The sequence below is a fragment of the Pseudophryne corroboree genome, chromosome 11 (assembly GCF_028390025.1).
Source record: "Pseudophryne corroboree isolate aPseCor3 chromosome 11, aPseCor3.hap2, whole genome shotgun sequence".
Classification (NCBI taxonomy): domain Eukaryota; kingdom Metazoa; phylum Chordata; class Amphibia; order Anura; family Myobatrachidae; genus Pseudophryne; species Pseudophryne corroboree.
Window position 1 is genome coordinate 340077105 of NC_086454.1, and position 24437 is coordinate 340101541.

At 50.7% G+C, this 24437-nt stretch overlaps 1 protein-coding gene across 4 annotated transcripts in view; it reads right to left on the reverse strand.

Annotated features, from left to right (window-relative positions):
• Positions 1-20030, reverse strand: part of FCSK (fucose kinase) — a 144300-nt gene extending 124270 nt beyond the window's left edge. Inside the window, exon 1 of one of the 4 annotated variants that reach the window (XM_063945868.1) lies at positions 19914-20030. The gene's annotated coding sequence lies outside the window, so the exon portion shown is untranslated. Of the gene's footprint in view, positions 1-17364; positions 17577-19629; positions 19885-19913 lie in introns of those variants that run through there. The other 3 variants (XM_063945867.1, XM_063945870.1, XM_063945869.1) reach the window with 3 other exon arrangements.
• Between the last annotated feature and the right edge of the window lie 4407 nt (positions 20031-24437).

Here is a 24437-nt window from a genome sequence, read left to right on the forward strand (position 1 = left end):
TGAGAGGCAGAGGAGGAAACACATACACCGACTGGTACACCCAAGGTGTTACCAGCGCGTCCACAGCTATTGCCTGCGGATCTCTTGACCTGGCGCAATACCTGTCCAGTTTTTTGTTGAGGCGAGACGCCATCATGTTCACCATTGGTCTTTCCCAACGGTTTATTAGCATGTGGAAAACTTCTGGATGAAGTCCCCACTCTCCCGGGTGAAGATCGTGTCCGCTGAGGAAGTCTGCTTCCCAGTTGTCCACGCCCGGGATGAACACTGCTGACAGTGCTATCACGTGATTCTCCGCCCAGCGAAGGATCCTGGCAGCTTCTGCCATTGCACTCCTGCTTCTTGTGCCGCCCTGTCTGTTTACATGGGCGACTGCCGTGATGTTGTCCGACTGGATCAACAGCGGTCTTCCTTGAAGCAGAGGTTCCGCCTGGCTTAGAGCATTGTAGATTGCTCTTAGTTCCAGAATGTTTATGTGAAGAGACTTTTCCAGGCTCGACCACACTCCCTGGAAGTTTCTTCCTTGTGTGACTGCTCCCCAGCCTCTCAGGCTGGCGTCCGTGGTCACCAGGATCCAATCCTGTATGCCGAATCTGCGGCCCTCCAATAGATGAGCCCTCTGCAACCACCACAGAAGAGATACCCTTGTCCTTGGAGACAGGGTTATCCGCAGGTGCATCTGAAGATGCGACCCTGACCATTTGTCCAACAGATCCCTTTGGAAAATTCTTGCATGGAATCTGCCGAATGGAATTGCTTCGTAAGAAGCCACCATTTTTCCCAGGACTCTTGTGCATTGATGTACAGACACCTTTCCTGGTTTTAGGAGGTTCCTGACCAGGTCGGATAACTCCTTGGCTTTTTCCTCGGAAAGAAAAACCTTTTTCTGAACCGTGTCCAGAATCATCCCTAGAAACAGCAGACGAGTTGTCGGCATTAATTGGGATTTTGGAATATTCAGAATCCATCCGTGCTGCTTTAGCACCTCTTGAGATAGTGCTAATCCCATCTCTAGCTGTTCTCTGGACCTTGCCCTTATTAGGAGATCGTCCAAGTATGGGATAATTAATACGCCTTTTCTTCGAAGAAGAATCATCATCTCGGCCATTACCTTTGTAAAGACCCGAGGTGCCGTGGACAAACCAAACGGCAGCGTCTGAAACTGATAGTGACAGTTTTGTACAACGAACCTGAGGTACCCCTGGTGTGAGGGGTAAATTGGAACGTGGAGATACGCATCCTTGATGTCCAAGGATACCATAAAGTCCCCTTCTTCCAGGTTCGCTATCACTGCTCTGAGTGACTCCATCTTGAACTTGAACTTCTTTATGTACAGGTTCAAGGACTTCAGATTTAGAATAGGCCTTACCGAGCCATCCGGCTTCGGTACCACAAATAGAGTGGAATAATACCCCTTCCCTTGTTGTAGAAGAGGTACCTTGACTATCACCTGCTGAGAGTACAGCTTGTGAATGGCTTCCAAAACCGTCTCCCTTTCGGAGGGGGACGTTGGTAAAGCAGACTTCAGGAAACGGCGAGGTGGATCTGTCTCTAATTCCAACCTGTACCCCTGAGATATTATCTGCAGGATCCAGGGATCTACCTGCGAGTGAGCCCACTGCGCGCTGTAATTTTTGAGACGACCGCCCACCGTCCCCGAGTCCGCTTGAGAAGCCCCAGCGTCATGCTGAGGCTTTTGTAGAAGCCGGGGAGGGCTTCTGTTCCTGGGAAGGAGCTGCCTGTTGCTGTCTCTTCCCTCGACCTCTGCCTCGTGGCAGATATGAATAGCCCTTTGCTCTCTTATTTTTAAAGGAACGAAAGGGCTGCGGTTGAAAAGTCGGTGCCTTTTTCTGTTGGGGAGTGACTTGAGGTAGAAAGGTGGATTTCCCGGCTGTAGCCGTGGCCACCAAATCTGATAGACCGACTCCAAATAACTCCTCCCCTTTATACGGCAAAACTTCCATATGCCGTTTTGAATCCGCATCGCCTGTCTACTGTCGCGTCCATAAAGCTCTTCTGGCCGAAATGGACATAGCACTTACCCGTGATGCCAGTGTGCAGATATCCCTCTGTGCATCACGCATATAAAGAAATGCATCCTTTATTTGTTCTAACGACAGTAAAATATTGTCCCTGTCCAGGGTATCAATATTTTCAATCAGGGACTCTGACCAAACTACCCCAGCACTGCACATCCAGGCAGTCGCTATAGCTGGTCGTAGTATAACACCTGCATGTGTGTATATACTTTTTTGGATATTTTCCATCCTCCTATCTGATGGATCTTTAAGTGCGGCCGTCTCAGGAGAGGGTAACGCCACTTGTTTAGATAAGCGTGTTAGCGCCTTGTCCACCCTAGGAGGTGTTTCCCAGCGCTCCCTAACCTCTGGCGGGAAAGGGTATAATGCCAATAATTTCTTTGAAATTATCAGCTTTTTATCAGGGGCAACCCACGCTTCATCACACACGTCATTTAATTCTTCTGATTCAGGAAAAACTATAGGTAGTTTTTTCACACCCCACATAATACCCTGTTTAGTGGTACCTGTAGTATCAGCTAAATGTAACGCCTCCTTCATTGCCAAAATCATATAACGTGTGGCCCTACTGGAAAATACGGTTGATTCGTCACCGTCACCACTGGAATCAGTGCCTGTGTCTGGGTCTGTGTCGACCGACTGAGGCAAAGGGCGTTTCACAGCCCCTGACGGTGTTTGAGGCGCCTGGACAGGCACTAATTGATTGTCCGGCCGCCTCATGTCGTCAAACGACTGCTTAAGCGAGTTGACGCTATCCCGTAATTCCACAAATAAAGGCATCCATTCTGGTGTCGACCCCCTAGGAGGTGACATCCCCATATTTGGCAATTGCTCCGCCTCCACACCAATATCGTCCTCATACATGTCGACACACACGTACCGACACACAGCAGACACACAGGGAATGCTCTACACGAAGACAGGACCCACTAGCCCTTTGGGGAGACAGAGGGAGAGTCTGCCAGCACACACCAAAAAAGCGCTATATATGACAGGGATAGCCTTATAATAAGTGCTCCCTTATAGCTGCTTTATATATATCAAAATATTGCCATTAAATTTGCCCCCCCTCTCTGTTTTACCCTGTTTCTGTAGTGCAGTGCAGGGGAGAGACCTGGGAGCCGTCCTGACCAGCGGAGCTGTGAGAGGAAATGGCGCCGTGTGCTGAGGAGATAGGCCCCGCCCCTTTTCCGGCGGGCTCGTCTCCCGCTATTTTGTGAATCCAGGCAGGGGTTAAATATCTCCATATAGCCTCTGGGGGCTATATGTGAGGTATTTTTAGCCTTTTAATAGGTTTTCATTTGCCTCCCAGGGCGCCCCCCCCAGCGCCCTGCACCCTCAGTGACTGCGTGTGAAGTGTGCTGAGAGGAAAATGGCGTACAGCTGCAGTGCTGTGCGCTACCTTTAGAAGACTGCAGGAGTCTTCAGCCGCCGATTCTGGACCTCTTCTTACTTCAGCATCTGCAAGGGGGCCGGCGGCGCGGCTCCGGTGACCATCCAGGCTGTACCTGTGATCGTCCCTCTGGAGCTGATGTCCAGTAGCCAAGAAGCCAATCCATCCTGCACGCAGGTGAGTTCACTTCTTCTCCCCTCTGTCCCTCGTTGCAGTGATCCTGTTGCCAGCAGGAATCACTGTAAAATAAAAAACCTAAGCTAAACTTTCTCTAAGCAGCTCTTTATGAGAGCCACCTAGAATTGCACCCTTCTCGGCCGGGCACAAAAATCTAACTGGAGTCTGGAGGAGGGTCATAGGGGGAGGAGCCAGTGCACACCACCTGATCTGGAAAAGCTTTACTTTTTGTGCCCTGTCTCCTGCGGAGCCGCTATTCCCCATGGTCCTTTCAGGAACCGCAGCATCCACTAGGACGATAGAGAAAGAAAGAGGAGGAACATCGTGACAGTCCAGACGAGGGACCCAGTGTGCCCATCATACCCCAGGCATCTGGACGGAGAGGCATAAAGAGAACTCACACAAGTGAGGAAACTGGCCACAAAAGGAAGAGATCAGCAGGTGCAAGTGGGACATCCGTAGCCAGCACCCCAGAGACATCAGCTGCGTCTCACGTTCTAGCCAGTTTGACCTTCCACAGAATGCTTGGAGAGGGCGCCTTCGGGAAGGTGTTCCTAGCTTCCCATACCATCGGCAAACAGCGTCTGGCAGTGAAAGTCATAGAAAAGAGGATAGTAGTGAATAGCATTATGAAATACTTTATGTGTGTAGAGAAAGAGGTGATGAAAATAACTGGGGAGAGTGCACTCTTTCCGCACACATATGCTGCATTCCACACACCGGGCCATGTATTCTTTGTAATGGAGTACCTGAGTGGTGGAGACCTCTGCCAATTAATACAGAGCAGAGGCCCATTTGATGTTCCTACCATCAGATTTTTTGCAGCAGAAATACTCTGTGGGCTGCAGTTCCTGCACACAAGAGGCATTGTCCACAGGGACATTAAGACAGAAAATATACTTCTGGATGCAGCTGGCCATGTGAAAATCGCAGATTTTGGCCTCTCTGTGATGAATGTCTATGACAATAAGAAAATCTCAGGACAAGCTGGGACTCTCTATTACATGGCCCCAGAGGTTATCTGTAACATCCCATATAACATCATGGTAGACCTCTTTTCATTCGGGGTAGTACTATTTGAAATGGCTACTGGAGTATACCCCTTTCACGCTGGCAATGATACCACCAAGATTGCGCTGTCTATCATACATGATGCTCCATGCTATCCGAGCAATCTCCATCCAGAGATTAGGGACCTCCTTGAAAGACTCTTATGCAAACACCCAGAGGAGAGACTGAAACACTGTAGTAACATCTCATGTCATCCATTCTTGAAGTCCATAAACTGGGAGAAACTAGAGGCTGGCAGGATAACTCCCCCATTTACCATGTATCCTGCCCCAGAGACAATGGCTGAAGCTATACCGGTGGATGACCTGCTCTCACCTACAGAATCTGCAATATCTGCAGAGGATGAGAGCCTGTTCACAGGATTCTCCTTTACCAGCGACATGTGGACAACAATGAACTGCATAAAACAAACTAGCAGCCGCTGCATCATCCTCTAGGCAGTAGCACCACCAGCTGCCTCCTCCTCCAAGCACAAGCACCACCAGCTGCCTCCTCATCCTGGCAGCAGCACCACCAGCTGCCTCCTCCTCCCGGCACAAGCACCACCAGCTGCCTCCTCATCCCGGCAGCAGCACCACCAGCTGCCGCCTGCTCCCGGTAGAAGCACCACCTGCTGCCTCCTCATCCCGGCAGTAGCAATACCAGCTGCCTTTTGCTCCCGGTAGAAGCACCACCTGCTGCCTAAATGCATGTAGGCCAGGTGAGGGACTTGCAGAATATTGGGGTCCCTTGACGTAGGCTGCAAGCTTAAATATTTTGATCAAAACATGATAAAACCCCTCCCCCTAATTTATATGTTATATGCACACAGATTTGCAGTATATTATTGTTACAGCCCACATAAAATGTCTTTTAGTTTTACAAAAATATATGGCATTAATACTGCCACGCCGCTGGTACCATGTACAATATGGGTAACACAGAGTGTGGGCATATTTATTTTCTTTTTTGTTTGAAAATATTTTGCCTAGTGCTATCATGGCATCTTACAATTAAGGCTATGACAGGCCTAATTAGGTGCGGATCACACGCCAGCTCTGTATAGATGTTCCACTCTGTAGCTAGGAGGGGAGTACATGTAACTGCAATGTAATGGTGAGCTGAGCATATAGGCTAGTGTAGGGACTAGCAGAATGGTTGGGGCCCCTGACGTGGGCTGCAAGCTTAAATGTTTTGATCAAAATATGACAAAATCCCCAATGTTTTATTTGCTACATACACAAACACAGGTTTATAGTAGATTATTGTTACAGCAAACGTTTTTCTACCTCCTCCTAATGCCAGTAACATTACACACAGCACAGCAGCCTGGCACACACATGCACACATATACACACAGCGGCCTATCACCCTCACACACATATACGTACAGTGGCCTGACACACACATATACGCACAGTGGCCTGGCACCCACACACACAGTGGCTGACTCACACACATATACGCACAGTACCCACACACACACACACACACACACACACAGCAGCCTGGCACCCACACATAGGCTGACACACACACACATATACGCACAGCGGCCTGGCACCCACACACACATTGGCTGACACACATATATGCACAGTGGCCTGACCCCCCCCCCCCCCCACCACACACACACACACACAGTGGCTGACACTTACACATATATGCACATCAGCCTGACACACACACACACAGCAGCCGACACATATGCACAGCACCCACACACATGCACATATACGCACAGCGGCCTGGCACCCACACACACAGCAGCTGACACACACACACACACACATATACGCACAGCGGCCTGGCACACACACACACATATCCGCACAGCGGCCTGACACACACACATATACGCACAGTGGACTGGCACCCACACACATGGCGGCTGACACACACATATATACGCACAGCGGCCTGGCACCATAGGCGTGCGCACGGGGGGTGCCTGGTGCGCACAGGCACCCCCTAATGTCCGACACTGGCACCCCCACACTCCACGACTGCTCAGTGGTGATCGTCGTGGCCCACCACCGAGCCCAGCTTGCTGCCCATTCCTGGATGTGTGACTCCCCACTCTGCTGCACCGGATGCTGCCAGGGGTATACTGAGCGCTGCCACACTCATAAACGTAATGAGAGTGGGGTGCGCAGGGGGTGGGGGAGCGCACCGCTCCATGAGCCGTGACAAAAATGCTCAGTAACTTGTGGATACAAACTAGCCAGAGGTCAGGAGGAGGAGCAATCTCCTCTCCCCGACCCTGGCTCCTCCTCTCTGCCTCTGAGTGACAGCAGTGGCTGGCTGACAGGGGCGATCTGTGCCGCTGGCTGAAAGAGACACAGGATGAAGCCTGAAAGGCCAGCCCGTCACCATTACTCCCCTGCGTGCATGTATGTCAGTATTTGAGGAGGGCAATGTGCAGAGTAGACATAGATGTCAGTATGGGGGAATGTTGTGTGTAGACATGGATGTCAGTATTGTAGGGCAGGGAGGGGATGTGTGCAGACATGATGTCAGTATGGGGGTGCGTGCACACACCTCTACTGTATATATATTTGGCTCATACCGTGTGATATAATGTGAATTTCCCCTCATACTGTGCGACATAAAGTGAATTTTGGCTCATACCGTGCAGCATAATGTGAATTTGGCTCATAGTGTGTGGCATAATGTGAATTTGGCTCATAGTGTGTGGCATAATGTGAATTTGGCTCATACTGTGTGGCATAATGTGAATTTGGCTCATACTGTGTGGCATAATGTGGATTTCGGCTCATACTGTATGGCACAATGTGAATTTGGCTCATACTGTTTGGCATAATGTGGATTTCGGCTCATACTGTGTGGCACAATGTGAATTTAATAATATAATGCAGATCTGGGGTCACTCCCTCCCTCCTACACCTATAATGCAGATCTGGGGTCACTCTCCCCCTCCTGCACCTATAATGTATATCTGGGGTCACTCTCCCCCTCCTGTACCTATAATACAGATCTGGGGTCACTCCCCCCCCCCCCCCTCCTACACCTATCATGCAGATCTGGGGTCACTCCCCCCCTACTACACCTATCATGCAGATCTGGGGTCACTCTCCACCTCACGTACCTGTAATGCAGATCTGGGGTCACTCCCCCCCTACTACACCTATCATGCAGATCTGGGGTCACTCTCCACCTCATGTACCTATAATGCAGATCTGGGGTCACTCCCCCCCTCCTGTAGCTATAATGCAGATCTGGGGTCACTCCCCCCCTCCTGTACCTATAATACAGATCTGGGGTCACTCTCCCCCTCCTACACCTATAATGCAGATCTGGGGTCACTCCCCCCCCCCCTCCTGCACCTATAATGCAGATCTGGGGTCACTCTCCCCCTCCTGCACCTATAATACAGATCTGGGGTCACTATCCACCTCTTGTACCATTAATACAGATCTGGGGTCACTCCCTCACTCCTACACCTATAATGCAGATCTGGGGTCACTCTCCACCTCCTGTACCTATAATACAGATCTGGGGTCACTCCCTCACTCCTACACCTATAATGCAGATCTGGGGTCACTCCCTCCCTCCTACACCTATAATGCAGATCTGGGGTCACTCCTTCCCCTCCTGTAGCTAAAATGCAGATCTGGGGTCACTCCCTCACTCCTACACCTATAATGCAGATCTGGGGTCACTCCCTCCCTCCTACACCTATAATGCAGATCTGGGGTCACTCCCTCCCTCCTACACCTATAATGCAGATCTGGGGTCACTCCTACACCTATAATGCAGATCTGGGGTCACTCTCCACCTTATGTACCTATAATGCAGATCTGGGGTCACTCCCTCCCTCCTACACCTAGAATGCAGATCTGGGGTCACTCTCCCCCTCCTGCACCTATAATGTATATCTGGGGTCACTCTCCCCCTCCTGTACCTATAATACAGATCTGGGGTCACTCCCCCCCCCCCTCCTCCTACACCTATCATGCAGATCTGGGGTCACTCCCTCCCTACTACACCTATAATGCATATCTGGGGTCATTCTCCACCTCACGTACCTATAATGCAGATCTGGGGTCACTCTCCACCTCACGTACCTGTAATACAGATCTGGGGTCACTCCCCCCCCCCTCCTCCTACACCTATCATGCAGATCTGGGGTCACTCCCCCCCTACTACACCTATAATGCAGATCTGGGGTCACTCCCCCCCTCCTGTACCTATAATGCAGATCTGGGGTCACTCCCTCACTCCTACACCTATAATGCAGATCTGGGGTCACTCTCCACCTCCAGTGCCTATAATGCAGATCTGGGGTCACTCTCCCCATCCTGCACCTATAATGCAGATCTGGGGTCACTCTCCACCTCCAGTGCCTATAATGCAGATCTGGGGTCACTCTCCCCATCCTGCACCTATAATGCAGATCTGGGGTCACTCTCCACCTCCTGTACCTATAATGCAGATCTGGGGTCACTCTCCCCATCCTGCACCTATAATGCAGATCTGGGGTCACTCTCCACCTCCTGTACCTATAATGCAGATCTGGGGTCACTCTCCCCATCCTGCACCTATAATGCAGATCTGGGGTCACTCTCCACCTCCTGTACCTATAATGCAGATCTGGGGTCACTCACCACCTCCTGTACCTATAATGCAGAACTGGGGTCACTCTCCACCTCCTACACCTATAATGCAGATCTGGGGTCACTGTCCACCTCCTGTACCTATAATACAGATCTGGGGTCACTCCCTCACTCCTACACCTATAATGCAGATCTGGGGTCACTCTCCACCTCCTGTACCTATAATGCAGATCTGGGGTCACTGTCCACCTCCTGTACCTATAATACAGATCTGGGGTCACTCCCTCACTCCTACACCTATAATGCAGATCTGGGGTCACTGTCCACCTCCTGTACCTATAATACAGATCTGGGGTCACTCCCTCACTCCTACACCTATAATACAGATCTGGGGTCACTCCCTCACTCCTATACCTATAATGCAGATCTGGGGTCACTCTCCACCTCCTGTACCTATAATACAGATCTGGGGTCACTCCCTCACTCCTACACCTATAATACAGATCTGGGGTCACTCCCTCACTCCTATACCTATAATGCAGATCTGGGGTCACTCTCTCCCTCCTACACCTATAATGCAGATCTGGGGTCACTCCCTCCCTCCTGTAGCTATAATGCAGATCTGGGGTCACTCTCCCCCTTCTGTACCTATAATACAGATTTAGGGTAACTCCTTACCTCCTACACCTATAATGCAGATCTGGGGTCACTCTCCACCTCCTGTACCTATAATGCAGATCTGGGGTCACTCCCCCCCTCCTGTACGTATAATGCAGATCTGGGGTCACTCTCTACCTCCTACACCTATAATGCAGATCTGGGGTCCCTCCCCCCCTCCTGTAGCTATAATGCAGATCTGGGGTTACTCTCCCTCTCCTACACCTGTAATGCAGATCAGGGGTCACTCTCCCCCTCCTGCACCTATAATAAAGATCTGGGGTCATTCTCCCCCTCCTGTAGCTATAATGTAGATCTGGGGTCACTCTCCCCCTCCTGTACCTATAATACAGATCTGGGGTCACTCTCCCCCTCCTGTACCTATAATGCAGATCTGGGGTCACTCCCTCCCTCCCTCCCTCCTACACCTATAATGCAGATCTGGGGTCACTCTCCCCCTCATGCACCTATAATGCAGATCTGGGGTCACTCTCCCCCTCCTGTAGCTATAATGTAGATCTGGGGTCACTCTCCCCCTCCTGTAGCTATAATGTAGATCTGGGGTCACTCCCCCCCCCCCTCCTGTACCTATAATACAGATCTTCTGGGGTCACTCCCTCACTCCTACACCTATAATGCAGATCTGGGGTCACTCCCTCACTCCTGTACCTATAATACAGATCTGGGGTCACTCTCACCCTCCTGTAACCAGAGCCGGATTAAGGGGGGTGCCCCGGGGGTCAGTACCCCGGGCCACCCTGTTTTAAGGGGCCCCCCGGCCGAAGCTCTGCACCGATCTACAGGTTGCCGGGGCAGGAGGGATCCACGCTGTGCATGCGGCTTCCTCCCCCCTCCTCTCGGGCAGCACGGTCGGGGACTGAGTCAAGCAATCTCCAGCCTTCGCTGCTGCCAGGAGAGATGCTGCTGGCGCGCAGAGGCTGGAGATTGCTTGACTCAGTCCCCGACCGTGCTGCCCGAGAGGAGGGGGGAGGAAGCCGCATGCACAGCCGCACTCCTCCCCCGGCAGCGTGGATCCCTCATAGCCCGGCAGCCTGGTGTCTTCTCTTCTCCCCCTGCTGCAGCGCGGCTCCCGTTGCCTGTGACCGCGGGAGGTGAGCAGCGCGGGGGGGGGGGGGGTAACTGTGGGGGCTGGTGGTCCACTGGGGGGCCCTGCTGTCTTTGGTGCCCCGGGCCCCCGAGGGCTTAATCCGGCCCTGCCTGTAGCTATAATGCAGATCTAGGGTCACTCCCTCCCTCCTACACCTATAGTACAGACCTGGGGTCACTCCCCTAATACTCTAACGTGAGATTCTTAATTATCTTGCCAAGGGATGGTTACTCACTATCTGTGCCTCCACCCAAGCTAATTGTTTCGGCTTGCCTGTGTAAGCCTCTCTCTAGTGATGAATATTAATTGCAAATCAGTCTGTCTCATAAATGTATATATGTGCACAATTGTTCTTCTGTTTGCGTTTCCAGGATCTCCGGATGGAATTTCCAAATCACATTACATATGGTAAGTATGGGTAAGTGTTTTTATTCATCACAAAAGTGTTTAAAGGGTTAAAAGCAAACACATTTTACCAGCATAGTAAGACAAATCACATTTACAATCCTGTCCCACTATTTCCCCCTTTAGAACCTATACAAGTTATTTTGCATGCAATACAAAAAATTACCTCCCTTTAAGCAACACCTTTAGGTGTTAGAGTGACCCGGGTACTCCTGATATGGTAGTGCACTATAAGGGCCCATAAAACTCATAAAAAGAAACCGTAATTGATACTAAACATTTAACATCACACTTTAGTAATGATATTCTCCTCTCCTTTCTGATACCCCTTTTCCACTAGCTCCTTAAAACACGGGTAAATGCGCGGGGGGGCGCATTTACCCGTGTTTTTCCCTAGTGGAACCGGGTCCCCCGGCAAATTCCCGGATCAAGTGATCCGGGAATCCTACCCTGGTAGCTAGCCGGTTTGAACACGTGTTCAACCCGGCTAGCTGTCTAGTGTGAACGGGAGCTGCGTCGAGGCGACACGACTCCCATTCACAGTGCATAGGGAGGACGGCGCTGGGAGATCATGTGATCTCCCAGCGCTGCCCCTGCCGCGTCACTAACAATTGCCGGGTTGGTGAGCGCTGTCTGCAGGGGGCTGTAGCACGGGTCGCAGCCGTGTCAGGCGACACGGCTGCGACCCGTGCTACGCTAGTGGAAAAGGGGTCTCAGTCGGTGGGAGAAGTGCTTGTCTCAATGCAGAATGCTACTGTAGCAATTACTATCAAATATATTGTAATATATTGCCACCTATGTTTCTCTTTTGACTGTTGGATAAAAGTATCTTTTCCTCAGGTGTAGCAAACATCAGCAATAGATTACATTTTCCATTACTATACAGGCAATAAAAGTGTGGATGTAGCTGAACAATTCTATACTGGACTCCTTGGAAATATGGAATTTCTTATCCCTGGCCGCTGTGTTCCTTCAGCCAACTGCATGTCCTAGTATTTCCAGTCATTAGTGTCCTTTCTATCCTGGTGCAGCTTAAATGTAAACAGTCTCTTAGGTAAAACAAAATCCTGGTTAAAGGCCCTAAATCAGAGCTGGCCAAACCAGTCCTCAAGATCTACCAACAGTTCACATTTTCCAGATCACCTAGCTGGTGCACAGGTGTAGTCATTACTAATTAAGATGTGCTGCATTTATTCCAGAAGAAGTCCGCACTTGGGACGGGCGCCCAGCATCCACTACGGACTACGAGAAATAGATTTACCGGTGAGTAAAATCTTATTTTCTCTAACGTCCTAAGTGGATGCTGGGGACTCCGTAAGGACCATGGGGATTATACCAAAGCACCCCAACGGGCGGGAGAGTGCGGATGACTCCTCAGCACCGAATGAGCTAACTCAAGGTCCTCCTCAGCTAGGGTATCATACCTGTAGAACTTTGCAAATTTGTTTGAACCCTACCAAGTAGCTGCTCGGCAAAGTTGCAATGCCGAGACCCCTCAGGCAGCCGCCCAAGAAGAGCCCACCTTCCTTGTGGAATGGGTCTTTGCTGATTTTGGATGCAGCAACCCAGCCGCAGAATGAGCCTGCTGAATCGTGTCACAGATCCAGCGAGCAATAGTTTGCTTTGAAGCAGGAGCACCCAGCTTGTTGGATGCATACAGGATAAACAGCGACTCCGTTTTCCTGACCTTAGCCGTTCTGGCCACATAACTCTTCAAAGCCCGCACTACATCTAGTAACTCGGAATTCTCCCAGCCACTGGTAGCTACAGGCACCACAATAGGTTTGTTACATATGAAAAGATGACACTACCTTCGGCAGAAATTGCTGACGAATCCGCAATTCTGCCCTGTCCATATGAAAAACCAGATAGGGGCTTTATATGTGACAAAGCCGCCCATTCTGACACACGCCTAGCTAAAGCTAAGGCTAAAAACATGACCACCTTCTACGTGAGATATTTTAACTCTACTGATTTTAGTGGTTCAAACCAATATGATTTCAAGAAAATCAACACCACGTTCAGATCCCAAGGTGCCACTGGAGGCACAAACGGGGGCTGTATATGCAGCACTCCCTTACAAAGGTCTGAACTGCAGGAAAAGAAGTCAGTTCTTTTTTAAAGAAATGGCTAAGCCTGATATCTGGACCTTAATGGATCCTATTCTTAGGCCCAAAGACACTCCTGATTGTAGGAAGTGAAAGAAAACGGCCCATCTGGAATTCCTCAGTAGGAACCTTCCTGGCCTCACACCGAGCAACATTTTTTTTGCCATATACGGTGATAATGTTCAACCGTCACATTGAACACTGTACATTATAGTAGTCTACACTGGAGTCAAACGCCGTGTCTATCTCAGCGTCCCTTATTTTGGATAGTGAACCTTGAGAGACTCTAACGATCTCTGCGACATAAGGACAGACATGGGTAGATTTCCTGTCCGTTCTCCAAACTCAGGTGCAATAAATTCACCTTAACACATATCCAAACAGGTGTCAGCGTAGTCGACGGAGACAACCACTCACACACACATTTGCTCCATCTTCTTGGAACATACAGGGCCCCTGTTGCAACCAAGCCTGTCTTAGAGGCCGAGGCCATGGGTCCTCTGTGAGCATCTCTTGCAGATCTGGATACCAAGTTCTTCTTGGCCAATCCGGAACAATGAGTATTGTTCTCAACCCTCTCTTCCTTATGATTCTCAGTACCTTGGGTATGAGATGACAAGGGGAAAATACATACACCGACTGTAACGCCCACGGTGTCATTTACGTATCCACAGTTATCGCCTGAGGGTCTCTTGACCTGGCGCCATACCGCCGTAGCTTATTGTTGAGGCGAGATGCCATCATGTCTGCTTGTGGCAGTTCCCACCGACTCGCCATCAGCGTGAAAACTTCTTGATGAAGTCCCCACTCTCCCGGGTGTAGGCCGTGCCTGCTGAGGAAGTCTGCTTCCCAGTTGCCCGGAATGAACACTGCTGACAGTGCGCTTACGTGATTCTCCGCCCAGCGAAGAAATCTGGTGGCTTCCATCCTCGCCACCCTGCTCCTTGTACCTCCTTGGCGGTTTACATGAGCCACTGCGGTGATGTTGTCTGAGTGAATCAGAACCGGTTGGTCGCTAAGCAGGGTCTCCGCTTGACTTAGGGCGTTGTATATGGCCCTTAGGTCCAGGATGTTAATGTGATGGCAAGTCTCCTGACTTGACCACAGACCTTGGAAATTTCTTCTCTGTGTTACTGCCCCCCCTCCACCCTTGGAGGCTTGCATCCGTGGCCACCAGGACCCAGTCCCGAATGCCGAATCAGCGGCCCTCGCGAAGGTGAGAACTCTGCAGCCACCACATGAGAGACACCCTGGCCCTGGGGGATAGGGTGATTAACCGATGCTTCTGAAGCTGTGATCCGGACCACTTGTCCAGTAAGTCCCACTGAAAGGTCCTCGCATGGAACCTGCCGACGGGAATGGCCTCTTATGATGCCACCATCTTTCCCAGGACTCGATTGCAGTGATGCGCTAACACCTTCTTTGTGTATATAGATTTCTGACCAGTGTCACGAGCTCCTGAGCTCTCTCTATTGGGAGATACATCCCTTTCTGGTCTGTGTCTAGGATCGTGCCTAGGATGGGCAGATGAGCTGTAGGAACCAACTGCGACTTTGGAATATATAGAATTCTGTCGTGTTACCGTTACACTTCCCGAGAAAGTGATACGCTGTTCAGCAACTGCTCTTTTGATCTCGCTTCTATGTAGAGATCTTTTAAATACGTGACAATAGTGACACCTTGCTTCCACAGGATCACCCTCACTTCTGCCATTACCCTGGTCTAAACTGGTAATGACAATCCCGTACCGCAATACTGAGGTACGCCTGATGAGGTGGGTAAATGGGACCTGAAGGTATTCATCCGTATGTCCCGAACCCCCTTTCAGGCTTACAATGACAGCTCTAAGCGATGCCATCTAGAACTTGCCCCTTTTCAGGTATATGTTCAGGGATTTTAATTAAATATGGGTCTGACCAAACCTTTTGGTTTTGGGATCACAACATGGTCAAATAAAAATAATCCCCTCCTTGTTGAATGAGGGGAACCTTGACCACCACCTGTTGAATATACAATTTGTGAAATGCAGTTCACACTGTTTCCCTCTTGTGAGGGGAAGCCGTCAGGGCCGTCGGTGAGGGGGCATTTTTTCTTGTATCCCTGATACACAATATCTAACAGGTAGTGAACCCACTTGCGGCTGCACTTCCGAAAGCGTGCCCCCACCGGGCCTAGCTCCGCCTGTGGAGCCCCAGCGACATACGGTGGATTATGTAGAGGCCGGGGAGGACTTTTCTCTGCCCCCGCCTCTGGCAAGAAAGGACGCATCTCGGACTTTCTTGTTTCTTTATTCGAAAAGCTACATTTGATAATGTTGTGCTTTCCTAGGCCGTGCAGGGATATAAGGCCAAATATCAGAATTACCAGATATAGCCGTGGAGACCCGATCCAATAAACCATCTCCACCCAATCCTCAGCCTTCCATATGCCTCTTAAGGCTGCATCGTCTGTCCATTGTACAGGACACGTCAAGCAGAAATCGACATAGCTTTGTCACTAGGACCCAGTATACTCATGTCTCTATGGGCATACACACATACATATCTCTTAAGACAGCATCATTAATATAAATATATATATCTCTACATATATATATATATATATATATATATATCTCTCTATACATACTAGGGTCTCTATCTCTGCCGATAAGGTACCTGTCCACGCTGCCACAGCGCTATAAACCCATGCCGACCCAATCGCCGGTCTGAGTAGTGTACCATAATGTGCACGCTATCTGCAGGATCCCTGAGAATAGCTGTAGCATCAGGGCTGCCTTTTGTGACACCCTAGGGGAAGATTTCCATCTTATCCTGGCCCTAGTGGGTAAAGGATACTGTCTGAGAAATCTTTGTGGGAAGCTGCAGTCTCTTGTCTGGAGATTCCAGCTCTTTTTCCTCATGAGAGGAGGGAAAGTTACCTCAGCTTCCTTTCCCTTACACCTGTGTACCCTCATGTCAGGGACAGATGAGTCATCAGTGATATACACATTTTATTACAATAAACATATATTGAATACTGTACTGCCAATCTGGCTGTAATTTTGCATTATCATAGTCGACACTGGAGTCAAACTCTGTGTCGATATCAGTGTCTATTATCTTGGATAGTGAACATTGAGAGACTCTGACGGACTCTGCGACATAGGGACAGACCTGGGTAGATTCCCTGTCTGTTTCCTAACCTTCTTTGTGCAATAACTTTATCTTAGCACTAATTTACACATATCCACACAAGTGTCGGCTTTGTCGACGGCGACACCTTCTTACACACATATTATCTCCATCTCCTCCTTATGGGAGCCTTCTACATCAGACAAGTCGACACACGCGTACCGACACACCATACACACAGGGGAAGCTCTTTTTGAAGACAGCTCCCCCACAAGGCCCTTTGGAGAGACAGAGAGAGAGTTTGCCAGCACACACCCCAGCGCTATATGACCCAGGAAAAAACACAGTAACTCAGTGTTTACCCAGTAGCTGCTGTATTATATGATTTGCGCCTAAATTTATGTGCCCCCCCTCTTTTTTCACCCCTCAATCGTGATTCTGCAGGGGAGAGTTTGGGGAGCTTCCTTCCACGGAGCTGTGAAGAGAAAATGGCGCTGGTGAGTGCTGAGGAAGAAACCCCGCCCCCTTCATGGCAGCTTTCTGTCCCGCGATTTTGTGTGAATAATGGCGGGGGCTCATGCAGACATACAGTGCCTACCTGTATGTCTGCTTACTTTTGCCAAAAGGTACCTTATTGCTGCCCAGGGCGCCCCCCCCTGCGCCCTGCACCCTACAGTGACCGGAGTGTGTGGTGTGCTGTGGGAGCAATGGCGCACAGCTGCAGTGCTGTGCGCTACCTTATATGAAGACAGACGTCTTCTGCCGCCGATTTCACTCCACGCCGTGCTTCTTGCTTCTGGCTCTGCGAGGGGGACGGCGGCGCGGCTCTGGGATTGGACCGCCAATGGTTAGTACCTGTGTTCGATCCCTCTGGAGCTAATGGTGTCCAGTAGCCTAAGGAGCGCAACCTATCCCGCAGTTGGTAAGGTTTGCTCCTCTCCCCTCAGTCCCACGTAGCAGTGAGTCTGTTGCCAGCAGAAGCTCTCTGAAAATAAAAAACCTAATCAAAATACTTTTCTCTCAGCAAGCTCTGTAGAGCTCACTAAGGTGCACCCTTCTCGTTCGGGCACAGATTCTTAACTGAGGTCTGGAGGAGGGGCATAGAGGGAGGAGCCAGTGCACACCAGTAGACCTAATTCTTTTCTAGAGTGCCCTATCTCCTGCGGAGCCCGTCTATTCCACATGGTCCTTACGGAGTCCCCAGCATCCACTTAGGACGTTAGAGAAATATATATATATATATATATATATATATATATACACACACATATACACCAGACATATAACATTTCATATATTAACGGTATAATAATCATATTACACCTATAATGCAGATCTGGGGTCACTCTCCCCCTCCTGTACCTATAATACAGACCTGGGGTCACTCCCCCCCCCCCCTCCTGTACCTATAATACAGATCTGGGGTCACTCCCCCCCTCCTACACCTATAATACAGATCTGGGGTCACTCCCTCACTCCTACACCTATAATACAGATCTGGGGTCACTCCCTCACTCCTACACCTATAATACAGATATGGGGTCACTCCCCCCCTCCTGTACCTATAAAACAGATCTGGGGTCACTCCCCCCCTCCTACACCTATAATGCAGATCTGGGGTCACTCCCTCACTCCTACACCTATCATGCAGATCGGGGGTCATGCTCCACCTCATGTACTATAATGCAGATCTAGGGTCACTCTCCCCCTCCTACACATATAATGCAGATCTGGGGTCACTCCCCCCCTCCTACACCTATAATGCAGATCTGGGGTCACTCTCCACCTCCTACACCTATAATGCAGATCTGGGGTCACTCCCCCCCTCCTACACCTATAATGCAGATCTGGGGTCACTCCCCCTCTCCTACACCTATAATGCAGATCTGGGGTCACTCTCCACCTCCTACACCTATAATGCAGATCTGGGGTCACTCCCTCACTCCTACACCTATAATGCAGATCTGGGGTCACTCTCCACCTCCTGTACCTATAATGCAGATCTGGGGTCCCTCCCTCACTCCTACACCTATAATGCAGATCTGGGGTCACTCTCCACCTCCTGTACCTATAATGCAGATCTGGGGTCACTCCCTCACTCCTACACCTATAATTCAGATCTGGGGTCACTCTACCCCTCCTACACCTATAATGCAGATCTGGGGTCATCACCCCCTCCTGTACCTATAATACAGATCTGGGGTCACTCTCCCCCCTCCTGTACCTATAATGCAGATCTGGGGTCACTCTCCCCCTCCTGTACCTATAATGCAGATCTGGGGTCACTCTCCCCCTCCTGTAGCTATAATGCAGATCTGGGGTCATCACCCCCTCCTGTACCTAGAATACAGATCTGGGGTCACTCTCCCACCTCCTGTACCTATAATACAGATCTGGGGTCACTCTCCCCCTCCTGTACCTATAATGCAGATCTGGGGTCACTCTCCCCCTCCTACACCTATAATGCAGATCTGGGGTCACTCTCCCCCTCCTGTACCTATAATGCAGATCTGGGGTCACTCTCCCCCTCCTGATCTGGGGTCACTCTCCCCCTCCTGTAGCTATAATGCAGATCTGGGGTCACTCCCCCCTCCTGTAGCTATAATGTAGATCTGGGGTCACACTCCCCCTCCTGTAGCTATAATGCAGATCTGGGGTCACTCCCCCCTCCTGTAGCTATAATGCAGATCTGGGGTCACTCTCCCCCTCCTACACCTATAATGCAGATCTGGGGTCACTCTCCCCCTCCTACACCTATAATGCAGATCTGGGGTCACTCTCCCCCTCCTACACCTATAATGCAGATCTGGGGTCACTCTCCCCCTCCTACACCTATAATGCAGATCTGGGGTCACTCTCCACCACCTACACCTATAATGCAGGGGTCACACAGTATAATGCAGGGGTGTATCGTGAGGAGTGTCTGCTCACACGCGAACTACTCTCTTTTACAGGGAGAGACCCCCGCCAGACCCCCGCCCCCCCTGCACAGTGACACTCACCCTCAGGCCAGCAGGAGCAGACACAGGAGTCACATGACAGCCGCCGGATTCTGGGACTTGCAGTTTCCAGAGTCAGGAACTACCTGGTGTTGCTGCGCATGCGCCTTTGTAGCTGTGACTGCGTCCCCTCAGTACAGCCGGCTGGTGGCGCTCTCCTTCCATTATGAGCCATCAGCTGCTACTGCGCATGCTCTATTCTCGCTGTGCCTGTGTTTCCTCGGTACAGTCGGCAGGTAGTGCTCTCCTCCTCCCCCCATTATGCGTTTTCGCCGGTCTCGCTGTACCTGTGTTTCCTCAGGACAGCCGGCAGGTGGTGCTCTGCTTCAATCATGTGCCCGCGGCTGCTACTGCGCTTTCGCCGTCTCGCTGTGCCTGTATTTCCTCAGTACAAACGGCAGGTGGTGCTCTGCTTCTATCATGTGCCCGCAGCTGCTACTGCGCATGCGCCTGTCTCGCTGTGCCTGTGTTTCCTCAGTACAGCCGGCGGGTGGCGCTCGCTTTCCCCTTCGCCTCCTCCTGTGCCAGCAGCTGCCGATAGGGGGCGACTACTATCACTAACCACAATGTAGAGCCCCATCCTGGCTATACACAGTCATCATCATCAGTGACAGCGTCCCTGGTCGCCTTCCCTGGGCCTCAGTATCCACCTGCTGCGCTGCGTGTCCATAGACGCAATGGAGAGATTATCGGCTACGATCGCACTGCGCAAGTGCCGAGGTGCTGCCGCCATCCTGCTTATAATGAGGATTTCATAGAAAAGTGACAGGAAGCGCCTGGGGGGTGTTAGTGGAAGATGCAGGTGGTCCTGGCACCTTTCCGGGCGTTCATCTGCCATCAGCTGCGAGTTTGTATGTGTAAAACCATGGCGTCTGCGTCACTACCGCCATGTCCAGTCGGCATAGCCATAAACCGACCCGGTGATCCTAGTTCTTGCGTACAGGCTGCGAATGTGTGCGCGATGTGTGTGCCGACATCAGCAGCTCCGCAGCCTAGAGGGTCACAACTGCAGTGCATGTGTGTACATAATGACCTGCGTCCTTAGTGCCGACATAACAGCTGACATAACAGGACATACAGGGGTGCATGTACTAAGCCTTGGCTACAGAGAAAGTGGGCGGAGACAAAACACCAGCCAATCAGCTCCCAACTGTCATGCCCATATGGGGGGCCGGGCCAAAGCCATGAGAAGGCGAATTAGTCCTCCCGGGCGTGTCAGCGGCAGAAAGGGAGCTGGTTGGTTGGGACTTTATCTCCATCCAAGGCTTAGTACACAGACCCTAAAGTGCAGAACATTCCAGGCAGTGGCGTCAGAAGGGGGGTGCAGCCTGCACCTGGGTGTCACCCGCCGAGGGGTGACACCCAAGGGACAGCTCCTGTCACTGAGCAGGAGCCGGTACTGCAGCAAGAGCACTCCCCGGGGCAGCCCGCTCCTCCCGGACCCCCGGCGTGATGAAAACAGGGGTTGGGATGGCTAGCCACTCCCCTGTCCATGCGAAGTCACGCCCTGTCCATGCGAAGTCACGCCCCGTCCTGCGAAGTCACGCCCCCTTTTTAACCCGCCGCACCGGGTGTAAAGGGGCAGAGCGACGCCTCTGATTCCAGGACATATAATGCAGAACATTCTTGGACATATAGTGCAGAGCCGGGGGCGTTTTATGAGAGGAGGGGGCTCGTGTGCAGACTCCGGCTGGGCCCCCTCGTCTCCACGGCGCCGTAGGGCTGTTCACACTACCCGGTTTTCACCGGATGGCAAAAAGCCGCACAAACTTTGTCCGGCTTTTTGCCATCCGGCAGGGTCTCTCACACGCCGCGGCTTTGAGACGTTTTTAATGCTGTGCGCAGGCGCAGCAGCGGGACCGGCTTAAAAACACCCGCTGTGTGTGAAAGTTCCCATTCCCATCCGGTGAAAACCGGTGTGTGTAATATCCATCAGTGGATATTTCCGGCTGCCGGGGCCGTGCTGTGTGAAAGGAGCCGTGTGTTTTCATATATCACCGAAAACGCTGCAAGGTAAAAAGCCGATCAGCTTGTTGCCGGCCGGTGAAAACCGGTTAGTGTGAAGCAGCCCGTAGGCTGCTGGAGTCTACTGTGCGTGCGCAAGTCTCTGGAAACATGGCGACCACCATGTTCCGGAGACTAATTTGCTACTGCGCATGTGCGGCGGCCATTTTGGGGTGGACTTTTGACGCGACTGCTGCGGCTTCAGCGCCCGTTGCGGGACTCCTGAAGGTAAGTTTTAACACAGCATGGGTGCAATGTGTGCGGTGTGGGCCCCCCTGGACCCAGAGGCCCGTGTGCACCACACGCATTGCACCCATGGTAGAAACGCCAATGTGCAGAACATTCCAGTACATATAGTGCAAAACATTGCAGGACATATAGTGCAGAACATTCCAGTACATATAGTGCAGAACATTCCAGTACATATAGTGCAGAACATTCCAGTACATATAGTGCAGAACATTCCAGTACATATAGTGTAGAACATTGCAGGACATATAGTGCAGAACATTCCAGCACATATAGTGCAGAACATTCCAGGACATATAGTGCAGAACATTCCAGGACATCTAGTGTAGAACATTGCAGGACATATAGTGCAGAACATTCCAGGACATATAGTGCAGAACATTCCAGGACATATAGTGTAGAACATTGCAGGACATATAGTGCAGAACATTCCAGGACATATAGTGCAGAACATTCCAGAACATATAGTGCAGAACATTCCAGGACATATAGTGCAGAACATTGCAGGACATACTGTATAGTGCAGAACATTCCAGCACATATAGTGCAGAACATTCCAGGACATATAGTGCAGAACATTCCAGGACATCTAGTGTAGAACATTGCAGGACATATAGTGTAGAACATTCCAGTACATATAGTGCAGAACATTCCAGTACATATAGTGCAGAACATTGCAGGACATATAGTGCAGAACATTCCAGCACATATAGTGCAGAACATTTCAGGACATATAGTGCAGAACATTGCAGGACATATTGTATAGTGCAGAGCATTCCAGTACATATAGTGCAGAACATTGCAGGACATACTGTATAGTGCAGAACATTCCAGGACATATAGTGTAGAACATTGCAGGACATATAGTGCAGAACATTGCAGGACATATAGTGCAGAACATTCCAGGACATATAGTGCAGAACATTGCAGGACATATTGTATAGTGCAGAACATTCCAGGACATATAGGTGGTCATTCCGAGTTGATCGCTCGCTAGCAGTTTTTAGCAGCCGTGTAAACGCTATGCCGCCTCTCACTGGGAGTGTATTTTAGCTTAGCAGAAGTGCGATCGCTTGTATCGCAGAGCGGCGGCAAAGTTTTTTTGTGCAGTTTTAGAGTAGCTCAAAACCTACTCAGCGCTTGCGAACACTTCAGACTGTTCAGTTCCTGTTTTGACGTCACAAACACGCCCTGCATTCGCCCAGCCACGCCTGCATTTTCCCTGGCACGCCTGCGTTTTTCCGAACACTCCCTGAAAACGGTCAGTTGCCACCCAGAAACGCCCTCTTCATGTCAATCACTCTGCGGCCAGCAGTGCGACTGAAAAGCTTCGCTAGACCTTGTGTGAAACTACATCATTCGTTGTGCCCGTACATCGCGCCGCATACGCATGCGCAGAACTGCCATTTTTTAGCCTGATCGCTGCGCTACGAATAAATGCAGCTAGCGATCAACTCGGAATGACCCCCATAGTGCACAACATTACAAAACATATAGTGCAGAACATTGCAGGACATATATTGCAGAACATTCCAGGACAGATAGTGCAATACATTCCAGGACATATAGTGCAGAACATTGCAGGACATATAGTGCAATACATTCCAAGACATATATTGCAGAACATTCCAGGACATATAGTGTAGAACATTGCAGGACATATATTGCAGAACATTCCAGGACATATAGTGCAGAACATTCCAGTACATATAGTGCAGAACATTCCAGGACATATAGTGCAGAACATTGCAGGACATATATTGCAGAACATTCCAGGACATATAGTGCAGAACATTCCAGGACATATAGTGTAGAACATTCCAGGACATATAGTGCAGAACATTCCAGGACATATAGTGTAGAACAGAGGTTCTCAAACTCGGTCCTCGGGACCCCACACAGTGCATGTTTTGCAGGTAACCCAGCAGGTGCACAGGTGTATTAATTACTCACTGACACATTTTAAAAGGTCCACAGGTGGAGCTAATTATTTCACTTGCGATTCTGTGAGGAGACCTGCAAAACATGCACTGTGTGGGGTCCTGAGGACCGAGTTTGAGAACCTCTGGTGTAGAACATTCCAGGACATATAGTGCAGAACATTCCAGGACATATAGTGTAGAACCAGGGCCGGCTCCAGGCACGTTCCAATAGAGCGGAAGAACATGGCGCCACACTTTATGGGCGCCGCTAGCTCCGGCCGCCATATTGGAGCCTGGAGCTGTCCTTACAGCAGCAGCAGTGTCCTCCTCCTAGCAGAGACGTACACTGCATCACATCCCACAGCCCTAACCCCCTCCCTGCTAACCGATGCTGGCCCGTGAGCCAACCAGAGCTCGCGGTCCAGCAGCTGAGGCTCCTGATTGGCTGCCGGACCGCGAGCTTTGATTGGCTCGCAGACCGGCGCCTAGTTGGAGTTAGACACCGCCGCGGCTGCCGGAGACTAAGGGGTAGGAGAGGCGCACACAGCGCTCTCCTCCCCAACCTCAACTTAAGAGCAGCAGCAGCCTCCTCCCCGCCCTTCACAACAAGAGACGCGCGGTGAGCAGCACTGGGGG